This window comes from Phocoena phocoena, chromosome 9, assembly GCF_963924675.1.
Source record: "Phocoena phocoena chromosome 9, mPhoPho1.1, whole genome shotgun sequence".
Classification (NCBI taxonomy): Eukaryota; Metazoa; Chordata; class Mammalia; order Artiodactyla; family Phocoenidae; genus Phocoena; species Phocoena phocoena.
In genome coordinates, this window is record NC_089227.1 from 14,029,395 (window position 1) to 14,042,213 (window position 12,819).

Below are 12,819 nucleotides of genomic sequence, written 5' to 3' on the forward strand. Positions count from 1 at the left end.
CATTCCTACCAATAATATATGAGTTCCTATTGATCCACGTCCTTGTCAGCACTTGGTATTGTCAGTGTTCCAATTTTGGCCATTCTAATAGGTGTGTAGTGGTATCTCATCATGGTTTTAATTTGCATAATGTCCCTGGTGTCATATGATGTGGAACATCTTTTTCATGTGCTGATATGCCATCTATATATCTTCTTTGGTGAGGTGTCAAGGTCGTTGGTCCAATTTTTAATCAGATTGTTTTTTTATTGTCAAGTTTCAAGAATTCTTTGTATATTTTGGGTAAGTACTTTATCAGAGGTATCTTTTGCAAATATTTTCTCCTACAGTGTGGCTTGTCTTCTAATTCTCTTCACACTGTCTTGTGTAGAGCTGAAGTTTTTTTTGTTTTGGTTTGGTTTTTTTGTTTTTGTTTTTTGCTGTACGCGGGCCTCTCACTGTTGTGGCCTCTCCCGTTGCGGAGCACAGGCTCTGGATGCACAGGCTCAGTGGTCATGGCTCACAGGCCTAGCTGCTCCACGGCATGCGGGATCTTCCCGGACCGGGGCACAAACCCGTGTCCCCTGCATCGGCAGGCGGACTCTCAACCACTGCACCACCAGGGAAGCCCCTGAAGTTTTTAATGTTAATGAAATCAGATCATTATTTACTTCATGAATCATGTCTTATTCTGTTCCATTGATCTATTTGATTTCTTGCCTGTACCACACTGTCTTGATTAGTGAAGCTTTATAGTAAGTCTTGAAGTTGGGTAGAGTCAGTTCTACAACTTTGTTCTTTTCCTTCAATATTGTGTCCACTATTCTGGGTCTTTTGCCCCTCCATATAAACTTTAGAATTAGTTGTCAATATTCATACAACTCACTAGGCTTTTGACTGGAATTGAATGGACTCTTCAAGTTGTGAAGAACTGACTTCTTGACAGTATTGAGTCTTCCTCCTATCCCAGAACATGGAATACCTTTCCATTTATTTAGTTGTTCTTTGATTTTGTCCATCAGAGTTGTGTCATTTTCCTCATATAGATCTTGTACATATTTTGTTAGTTATATCTAAGTGTTTCAATTTTTGAGGTGCTAATGTAAATGGTATTGTTTTTAATTTCAAATTCTACTTGTTCATTGCTAGTATATAGGAAAGCAATTGACTTTTGTATATTAACCTTGTATCCTGCAATTATGCTGTAATCACTTTTTAGTTTCAGGAGATTTTTGTTGATTTTTTTTTCAGATTTTCTAAATAGACAATCATGTCGTCTGCAACAAAAACAGTTTTATGTCTCCCTTCTCAATGTGTATACCTTTTATTTTGTTTTTCTTATTACATTAGCAAGGACTTCCAGTGCAATGTTGAAAAGGACTGGTGAGAGGGAACATCCTTGCCTTGTACTTGAACTTAGTGGGAAAGCTTTGAGTTTCCCACCATTGACTATGATATTAACTGTAGGTTTTTGTAGATAGTCTTTATCACGTTGAGGACATTTCTATTTCTAGTTTACTGAGAATTTTTATCATGAGTAGGTGTTTATGCATCTATTGATATGATATGTGATTTCCCTTTTTAATCTGTTGATTAGATGTATTAACTGATTTTGAAACGTTGAATGCCAGAGATAAATCCCACTTGATCATGGTATATAATTACTTTTTATACCTTTTGGGATTTGATTTGATAATATTTTGTTTAGGATTTTTGAATCTATGTTCATGAGAGACATTGGTCTGTAGGGGTTTTTTTTCTCTTAATGTCTTTGTCTGGTTTTTGTATTAGATTAGTGCTGCCCTTGTAAAATGAATTAGGGAGTATTCCCTCTGCTTCTGTCCTCTGAAAAATTGTAGAGAATTGGCATAATTTCTTCCTTCAGTGTTTGGTAGAATTCACCAATCTGGGCCCATCTGGGCCTGGTGTTTTCTGATTCAAAAACCTATTAAATATTGATTAATTCAATTTCTTTAATAGATCCAGGTCTATTCAGATTGTCTATTTCTTCTTCTATGAGTTTGGGCAGGTTGTGTCTTTGAAGGAATTGGCCCATTTCATCTAACTTATCAGATTTGTGGGCATAGCATTGTTCATAGTTTCCTTTTATTATATCTTTAATGTTCATGGGATCTCTAATGATATCCCCTTTTTATTTCTGATATTAGTAATTCATGTTCTCTCTTTTTCTTAGTTAGCCTGGCTGGAGGCTTGTCAATTTTACTGATCTCTTCAAAGACCCAGCTTCTGGTTTTGTTGATATTTTCTACTACTTTCCTGTCTTCGATTTCATGGACTTCTCTTAATTCTTATTGTTTCTCTTCTTCCGATTACTTTGGATTGAATTTGCTAATCTTTTTCTAGTTTCCTAAATTGGGAACTTTAGATTATTGAATTTAGATCTCTTTTTCTAATATATGCATTTGAAGCTATAAGTTTTCCTCTATGCCCTGCTTTCACCACATCCTATGAATTTTAATAAATTATGTGTTTATTTTCATCTAGTACAAATATTTAAAAATTGTTCCTGAGATTTCTTCTTTGACCCATGTGTTATTTAGAAGTATTTTGTTTAATCTCCATGTATCTTGGGATTTTCCAGTTATCTTTTCATTACTGATTTCTAGTTTAATTTCATTGTGTTCTGTGGGGAGACAATGTATAATTTCTATTCTTTTAAATTTGTTAAGATGTGTTTTATGGCCCAGAACATGGTCTGTCTTGGTGAATGTTCCATGTGAGCTTGAGAAAAATGTGTATTCTGTTGTTGTTGGATGAAGTAGTCTATAGATGTCCATTATATCCAATTGACTGAAGGTGTTGTTGAGTTCAACTCAGTCCTTACTGATTTAATCTGTTCAGTCTGTCCATTTCTGGTAGAGGTATTGAAGTCTCCACCTAAGATATTGCATTCATCTGTGCATTCATTCTCCTTGTAGTTCTATCAGTTTTTGCCTCACATAGTTTCACACACTGTTGTTAGGTACATTCATATTAAGAATTGTTAGGTTTTCTTGGAGAACTGATCCCTTTGTCATTATGTAATGTCCTGTTTTATCCCTGATAACCTTCCTTATTTTGAAGTCTGCTCTGTCTGAAATTAATATAGTTATTCCTGCTTTCTTTCGGTGTTATATTTCTCTCCATCCATTTACTTTTAATCTATATGTGTCTTTATATTTAAAATGAGTTTCTTAGAGTCAACATATAATTGAGTAGTGTTTTTTGATCTACTCTGACAATCTTTGTCTTTTAAGTGGTGCATTTAGGTTATTGACACTCGAAGTGATTATTGATATGGTTAGATTCATTATTTACCATATTTGTTACTACTTTCTATTTGTTGCCCTTGTTCTTTTTTTACTATATTTGCCTTCCAGTTTTTTCTGCCTTTTGTGGTTTTACCTGAGCATTTTATATAATTCCATTTTCTCTCCTTTCTTAGCATATTAGCTATTCTTCTTTTAAAAAATTTTTTAGTGGTTGCCCTAGAGTTTGCAATAGATATTTACAACTAATCCAACTTCACTTTCAAATGATGTTATACCGCTTTACAGGTAGTATGAGTATCTTATGATGACCAAATAATCTTAATTTCTTCTTCTCATCCTTTGTATCTTTGCTTTCATTGATTTTACTTATACAAAAGCTTATGTATGAAACATAAGATATATACATATGCACACACTGTGTTGAACATGTAGTTGAAAACATTATTATTACTGAACAGACATTTACCTATTAGATCAATTAAGAATAAGAAAAATAAGTTTTTATTTTACCATCACTTATTCCTTCTTTGTTGCTCTCCATTTCTTTATGTAGATCTGAGTTTCTGACCTGTGTTAATTTCTTTCTAAGAACTTCTTTTAACATTTCTTGCAAGGCAGGTCTACTAGCAATAAAGTCTTTCAATTTTTGTTTGCTGAGAAAGTCTATTTCTCCTTCACTGTTGGAGGATCATTTCACAGAACAACCAAATTCTAAGTTGGTGTATTTTTCTCTCAACATTTTAATTATTTCACTCCACTTTTGGTTTTGCTTGCACAGTTTCTGAGGAGAAGTTGGGTGTAATTCTTATCTTTGTTCCTCTATAGATAAGGTGTTTTTCCCCTCCGGCTTTTTAAGGATTTTTTCCTTATCTTTGATTATCTGTAATTTGAAAATGACATGCCTAGGTGCAGTTTTTTTGGACATTTATCCTGTTTGGTGTTCTCTGAGTTTCCTGGATCTGTGGTTTGGTGTCTCACATTAATTTGGGGAAATTCTCAGACATTGTTTCAAATATTTCTTCTGTTCCTTTACCTCTTCTCCTTCTGGTGTTCCCATCACACATATATTACACCTTTTGTAGTTGCTCCACGGTCCTTGGATATTCTGTTCTCTTTTTTTCCATCTCTGTTCTCTTTGCTTTTTTGTTTTTCGAGGATTCTTTTGATATATCTTCTGTTTCAGAGATTCTTTCCTCAGCCACGTCTAGTTTATTTATAAGCCCATCAAAGGCATTCTTCATTTCCATCACACTGTTTTTTATTGCTAGCATTTCTTTTGGTTCTTTCTTAGGATTTCCATCTCTCTGCTTACATTGCCCGTAGGTTCTCGCATACTGCCAACTTTATCAGCATATTGGATTAACATGACTAGCATATTAATCATAGCTGTTTTAAATTCCCAGTCTGATAAGTCCAGTATCTCTGCCATGTCTGGTTCTGGTGCTTGCTCTGTCTCTTCAGACTGTGTTTTTGCCTTTTTGTATGCCTTGTAGTTTTCTCTTAAGAGCTGGACATAATATGCCAGGTAAAAGGAACTGCTGTAAATAGGCCTTTAGTAATGTGGTAGTGGGGTGTGAGGGGAGGAGGAGTGCTCCTATGATTAAGTCTCAGTCTTTTAGTGAGGCTGTGCCTGTGGACTATAAACTTCATAAGTACTTCTTATATTTTTTTCTCCCCCCTTAGGTGGAGCAGGGTAGCTAGGATCTGGAGTTGGGTATTCCCCTTCCCCCATGTCAGTTAGGCTCTGGTTAACTACTTGACCCTGAGGGCAGGCTTTGTTAAGAACCAGGCCTCTGGCTAATTTCACGATGGTTTCTTTTCCCCTCTTCCTCCTGGAAGCATGATGAGATTTTTCTCCATTATTTACTGTGGGAACCTGGTTGAGGTCCTGGAGGTAAATCTCACAATATTGTGGTCGTGGGGCACTCTAAGTGCTCCTGGAGTTTCTAACTCTCAGACTTGTCTACACTGAGCCTCCAGCACTTTGTCAAGTACAGTTCAGGTTTTCCTTACGCTCGCACTGGTTTACACAGTGGTTTTCCCTTGTGAGTCTCTTCTCTTGGATGCCATGACTCCCTATACTCCCCTGTTGGTCTCTCAGATCTTGGGAACGGGGTTTGCCCTGTGCCTTCCCCCCTATTACAGATCCTAGAAGAGTGTTCATGTTTTCCATTTGTTCAACTTTTCACTTGTTCTGATGGAGTGGTGACATCCAAGTGCCTTACATGAAGAAATGGAAATTGGAAGTACCCAGAAAATAACATTTTTTAGGCTACTCTCCTTTTATCTGCACAAGGCCTCTGATAATCCCTGCATAAAATTTCCTTTGAGGGTGCACATCCCCAAAGGTCTTTTTCTTCTTCTTAAGTAAACGAATAAGCCTGGAGAGTGGTCATGTGCCTCTAAGGGAGGGTCAGGAGGACTGGAGCCCGGAGAGGACGTTGTTGTGTTTGTTATGTGGATATTCAAGTGCAGGAAACCCAGTAACCACGTGTCTATAATTAAAACACCTATGTCTCTGCTTTCTGCTAAGAGCTTTGTGTACATTTTCTCATTTATTTTTCACAATAACCCTTGGAGGAAGTTAGTATTAGCTCATTGAGAATACTGGAGCTTAGTAAAGTTAACTTGTGCTTTTGTAAGATTGTATTGTAAGTAGCACAGGTAGGATTTGAGCCCTGATCTCTGAAGTTCTCAAGCTCTTAAACATCACAGTGAACTAGAAAGAGACAAAAGCAAATTTGTACCCAAGGGCACTGTTCTAGCCCTGTAATCCAAGATCCAAAAACTTTATGATATAGAATTTTGTTCTTCTCACACACATGCATGTGTGATCTCTCCTTTTCTTATTTCTCAAATGTGCAAGTAGGAAAATAATTCACTCATGTGCAGTAGGTGATGTCCTTATGGCCATGTTATTTCTAGTCTCAAAAATCCTTAGTATGTCTCCATCACTGTATCAGTTAGGATTGAGTCTGCCTGCCTGTGATAGACAATCCACAATAACACGAGGGTTTCTTCTTTCATTCAAAATCAATATGGAGGCAGACAGTTTAGGGGGGGCATGGTGGCTCCAAAAAGTCGTCAAGAGCCCAGGCTCCTTCTATCTTTCTGCTTCATCCTTAGCATTTGGTTTCCACCCTCAAGACCACCTCATGGACCCAGATGGTTGCTGCAGAATCTAGTAGCAGAAAGGGTAAAAGGGATATTCCCAGCTGTCTGTCCCACTTTAAGAGTCCTTCCTGGAAGGCACATAACAACTCCACTTATATATCATTGACTGGAACTTAATCATACAGCCACACCTATCTACGTTATGAAGGCCAGGAAATGTAGTCTTTTATCTAATGGACTTGTTGTCCCCAGTGTTATAGGAGTTCTTTTGTTACCTGAAAACTAGGTTCACTTCTTGGTGGGTGTCAAGCCAATAGACAAAACCAAGCCAAAGATCAGGAGAAGGAAAGATTTATTACCACTTGCAGCAAGTAAGAAGACTACTGGTAGGGATCTTTCCCCAAGCATTATCTCCCCAAACAGCCCAACTGGGGAATTTTTAAGCTAAGGGTACATGTATATTCATGGAGGGGCTTGAGCAGAGGAGAATTCACTATAGAATTGGGGCAAAAGTTGAAAGAGTCCAAGCCTTAGCTGATTGAAGTCAGGAGGGTCAAAGTCATCATTTCATTCTCCACCTGGGTTGGAGCCTTAGTTCCTGCGGAACTTGAAGATATATTATTATGTATATCTCTTGAGGAGGAACTAGGACTCTGCTGCATTACTGTACTATTATTTGACTGCCTTTTCTCTGTGCCTGCATTCCTGTATTCCCTTAAGATCATTGATTACTGATACCTGTTCAAGGGCAAGCAATGGTGGTGAGGCTTAGATCACAAAATGGCTTCTCTTATATCAAGAAAGTCATTCCTGGTTCTCTTTCTCCAGGAACCCCTTAATCTATCTGCTTACACTTTTACTAAGGAAGTAGAAGTTAATGGATTTCAAGCAGGCAATTAGCAATCTCTGCCACAACTGCCTGTGGAAATATGCACAAGTTTACGCCTGGCGACAGACTCTAGCATCGTCCTATCTAATTAGTGTTATGTCTGACTCTTTGGATGCTATTTCCCATCTTTATGGCTCTTCTCGTACTGTTCTCTCCATATGGGATATCTTCCCTTTCCTCTGCTTTCTACCATCAGCTTCTTACCTCTCCTTTAAGGGCCACCTGATGTGACGCTTCCTCCATGCAGTCTTCTGAACCTGCCAACCAATTTAGATCACTCCCATCTTTGAGGGCTTCCACGGCTGCTGACTTAAACTTCCCAAACACCACCCTCATCATGTCATTCCACTGCTCTGCTTAAACTTTCAATGTCTCCTTATTTTCTCACAGATCAGATGGTGGCAGGACACCAAGAAAGTCTATTACTTGGGAAAACGTAATGAAATAGATAATTAATTCACTAATTAATTAGTCAGCAAATAATTATGGCGCTCCAGTTATGTGTTAGGCATTGCGCTAGGTGCTGGGCACATGTTCGTTTAAAAATAAGGAGCCATCAAAGCATGCATGATAGTTTCTTTCTGATTCTTTGTTAGGATTTATTTACTATTTTTGATTTAGTTTTTGGTATTGGTGCTTGTTTGTAGCTAAGCAATAGCAAAGTCAAAGATTCCAAGAAAACATGTAAGAGAGAAAAGTTTTAAATGGTATATGTTCCCCATTAATTTGTTTTCCCCTATGAATTGGGAAAACGCTGTGACTATTTAATTTTATCAATAAAACCCCTTGATCAAAATCAGGGCACACTAGTTTCATAGGAGTTTAGCCACACTGAGTCTAAACTACATCCTCTTCAGTGTCCTTCAAATTTGAATATTCCCAAAGATTATATTTTAGGTTGCATTTTCCCTTTACTGCTTAGTCCCTCTGCACTTCAAACATCCATTGTATGTGGAAGCTCTCAGAATATTTATCTTTAGCACCAGACTTTTCTTCGCTTCAAAACCAACTAACCAACTGTCTCCTGTACGTTATTTTTCAAGTCTGTAAGAAAAAGATTAATTTCCCAACTGAAAACGAGTGAAGAGCAAGAGTAGAAAACAATAAAAAAAAAATATTGCCTCATCAGGAATCAAAGAAATACAAGTTAGAACAAAAAGTAAAATATTTTTCACCCAACCAAATTGATGACGTTTTTAAGAAAATGATAATACCGAATGTTTGATGGTAGGAAGGTATAGAGATCTCATATATAACTCTTAGGAATATAAATTGTGGGAGATGGAATATACAAACAGACAATGGCCAGACCATATTAAAAAAAAAAAAACAGAACTCTAACCCACAACCTGAGGCAACCTACCCAGGAAATCAACTCCTTTTCTATAATAGCAGCGCAGGAAGCCAGGCTGCTGTTAAGGTAGACTTGTAGGCAGTCAGACTGCTGTCTCTAGTAATAGTCAGGAAGCTAAACAGTAACTTCTGTAACAGCCCAAAGTGGCCAAGACCTGATTAATAACTGACACCTTCCCTAATTTTTGTCTGCTTCCAACTTAGAACCTGATAAAACTAAATATGCACCCCTAGCCAATTACACAGGATGTCCCCCTTCTAGTAGCCCTCTTACCACTTCCCCATGCCAACAGCCTCTAATCAGGGTGCACCCGAAGCCTTCCCTTTTTTCCACCATGAAGATTTCTCACTCCTCTGCCCGCCTTTGAGTCTCTGTCTAAACGCCAGTGAGGGTGGCTGACTTGCATGCTGGAGCAGCTTCTGAGTAAATAGCCCTGGTGTTTCTTATTTGGTTGGCTCTGTTTCTATAATGGATACCACCTTTCATTAGACCACCTGCCAAAATTATGCACAAGGATGTTAATTAGATATACTCAAAGTATGCAACAAAAAAGAGTTGCTTATACAACCTATGGTATTTTTGCAGAATGCAATTTTGATGTGCACCAGTAAGTCATATTATAAAACAACAATTTATAATGTTATTGAAAAATGATCTTAAAGTATGACTGACTGAAGAAAGCAGATGACAAAACTTGATGATAGAATTTTGTTGAAAAATTTAAATAAAAATAGAGAAAGAAAGGAAGAGAGGGAGAGAGAGAGAGAGTATAAATATATCCAACAATGATAATCGGGATGGAGAAATTATGAGTGGCTTTTGAATTTATTTAATAATTTTTGGTATTTTTTTCAACTATCTGTCATGATTTTGCATTATTTTTGTAATTAGAAAAATGTTTCTTTTTTTAAAAATTTATTTTATTCATTTATTTTTGGCTGTGTTGCGTCTTCGTTGCTGTGCGCGGGCTTTCTCTAGCTGCGGCGAGCGGGGGCTACTCTTCGTTGTGGTGCGCGGGCCTCTCGTTGCATGGCTTCTTTTGTTGTGGAGCACGGGCTCTAGGTGCGCGGGCTTCAGTAGTTGTGGCTTGCGGGCTCTAGAGTACAGGCTCAGTAGCTGTGGCGCATGGGCTTAGTTGCTCCGTGCCATGTGGGATCTTTCTGGACCAGGGCTCGAACCTGTGTCCCCTGCATTGGCAGGCAGATTCTTAACCACTGTGCCAGCAGGGAAGTCCCAGAAAAATGTTTCTTTAAAAAATGGTTGCTCAGAGGAAATTACAATAAGCTGTATCTTAAAATGACTTTTGAAATATTAGAAGGGAACAGGTTTCAGTGGGTACAGGTTTTGCAAAACCAAACTGCAAAATAAGCTGAGGCTTACCAAAATTGATAAAGAGAATATAAATATTATTTTAGCTATTTGGGAGAGAAAGTTAATTAAAGAAAGATTAATATCATTGCTCAGAGTTACTAGAATAATGTGGTGCAACTTTTCTTGTTACTGCCTGTCAGAAAAGACCTTTAGACTGAAAAAGGTAGCAACCTAAGAAGGAATGGAAGCTAAAGGACTGGGAAAAGATTCTATGAATCACCATCTAATTAGAAGGGATAAAGGGGTGATTTTTTTTAACCTCATTTCCACTTTGATTTTTCAAGTTTCTGAAATTTAGAAATACTATCTTATAATGGAAAATATTAAAGCCCTTCCTAGTGTTCAAACAATGAAGTAGTTTATTATGAATAAAGCGACTAAATTTATTGAGCTGGTCAACTCTTTCAGAGCTATACAACGGACTTATGAGACAGAGCCTTAAAGCCAGTGAACCACTCTACACTTAGAAGGTCTTAGCTCTGGTTTATGAAAACTATTCACAGTACTCCATAGCTTGAAGTTGGGAGAGGTGACCTGATGAAGGGAAAGAAAGAAACAGTCCATTTGCCATAGAATGAAAGACAGTTAGTCTGAACATTTCTCAAACTTTATTCTACATGCTTATCACCTGGGGATATTATTAAAATCCAGATTGTTGCTCAGTAAGTCTCTGGAGGGGCCCTAAGCTCTTCATTTCTAACCAGTTCCCAGGTGATATGGATACTGCTGGTCTGTGGACCACACTCCGAGTAGCAGGAACTAGAGAACCTTCTAGATGAGAGAGCCCAAACTTTCATGTCACAGGAGAAAACTTGGGGCTCAAGGTCACATGTGAATTTCATCTTGGCCACAGGCTTAGGGTGAACCTACCAGCTGGCAGGGGCTTTCTTCCTCTAATTCATCTTTCCGTATCTGTGTTGCTTCGTTTACCAGTCTGCTTCAATCAGGCCCATAACACCCTTTCTGAGGAAGAGAGAGAGGCTGAGCATTCTGCATTCCAGAAAAGTAGAAAGACCAGGAAGGCCCAGGGTCAATGGCCAGCCTCCAGCTTTGCTTGCTCGGGCTGCCATTGGATGGATGTGCTCCACCAGGAGGGCCCCCAGAGCAGAACCTATGTGACAGATGAAAGGAATGTGTCCCTCGGAGAATTTGTGGAGATGACTCATCCATCACACAAACCTAGGGAGCTCCAGCCTCCAAGAAAACAGAAAGAAAGCATATTCAGCAATGAATCAGAGAGCAGCAGCCTTGGGCAAGGAGCTGATTGTGACTCTCAGAAGACCCTTTCAATAAAGGCTTTCTACTGATCCACACCTCTCGTTCTACCATCAACAAGGGACCAGATGACAGTGGTCTGGGAGAAGACTCAGCGCAGCTGGCCTCAGAGGCCAAGAGGGCTCAGGAGGAAGACTGCCAGCCCAGAAGGAGAGAGAGAAGCTAGCACCTCCCCAGAACTTTGAGGGGGCACATACTGTTGGGAAGGAAAAACAAAATTTTTTTTTTAGTTTTTTTTTTATTGAAGTATAGTTAATTTAAAATGTGTCAGTTTCAGGTATACAGCATAGTGATTCAGTTATACCTATACATATATTCATGCTTTTTCAGATTCTTTTCCCTTATAGTTTATTACAAGGTATTGAGTATATTTCCCCGTGCTATACAGTAGGTTACTGTTGTTTATCTATTTTATATATAGTAGTGTGTATATGTTAATCCCAAACTCCTAATTTAAAGAAAAACAAAATTTTAGAACAAGATTTTGTTCTGAATTTCAGTGGTGATTTTTCCACCTGTCTCCTAGTATTTAGTCACTCTTTTTCTGGAGGTGTTACCTGACCTCTCACCACAATAAAATTTAACAATAAAACAAAAACACCCTCGGGGGAAGACAGTGGTTATACTCCTCTATTTTCCTTTTTTTTTTTTTTTTTTAATAATCCTCTACCTTCCTTCCTAATCCTGAGCCTGTGTTTTCATCAAAGCAGAAGAGATTGCCAATTTGGAGAGGGTTTGGTCCTAGAAGTTAATGGGTGGGTCTAGGTCCTAATGGAAAATTATGGTGTGTGAGGAAAGTCAGAAAAGTAGAGGAGCTAGGCTTATTTCTTTTTTTCTGTGGAGACTGGACTGGGGGCTTCCACAGCCTCTTTGGTTGGTATAAGGATCCTTGTGGCACTGGGAATCCATCATGAGCAATGAATGTTTGTTCTCGGCCTGTTTTATAAGAGAAGATCTTAAAAACTCAGACTGGAAAGGTTGATACTTAGGGTATTGGGTACTTGGCTATGTATATCTAGATACCTTGGCATTGGTGTATCTTTATTCCCTGTGACTAAGTGATCAGCAGACTAGAAGAGGGACTCCAACAAGACTTGGAGGAAGAGGGTGGAGCTAAGGCTCTTTCCAACCTGGGGAGAAGACAGGTGTCTCAGATGATGTCACCCTGGCAGTTGAGGAATTGGTGGGTCGAGCAGGTTACAGCTAGAGACCTGGGAGGCGCAGTGTTGAGTCCATGACTTCCTACTAGGTCAGAGTCCATGCAGCACAGGGGGTCAATAAGGCACTGGGCACCTACCAATTGCTGCCATTTGAGATGCCCTCTGGTAGTTTGTATCTACTGGAAATGAGTGGAAAGAAGTAAATGCGCATCTTTGAACAGGATACTGCAGATTCTGAGGTTTAGGAAGGAGAGTTCATAATGCCCAGAAACATGGAGAGGGGATCATTCATTCTGAAGGATGAAAGTAATACAGTGGTTTGACAGATTTTACCAAGGACAGATTTATATTCTATCTTGAATATTTACCCATAGAATATACTCAACAAAAATTTAAACGAATAAT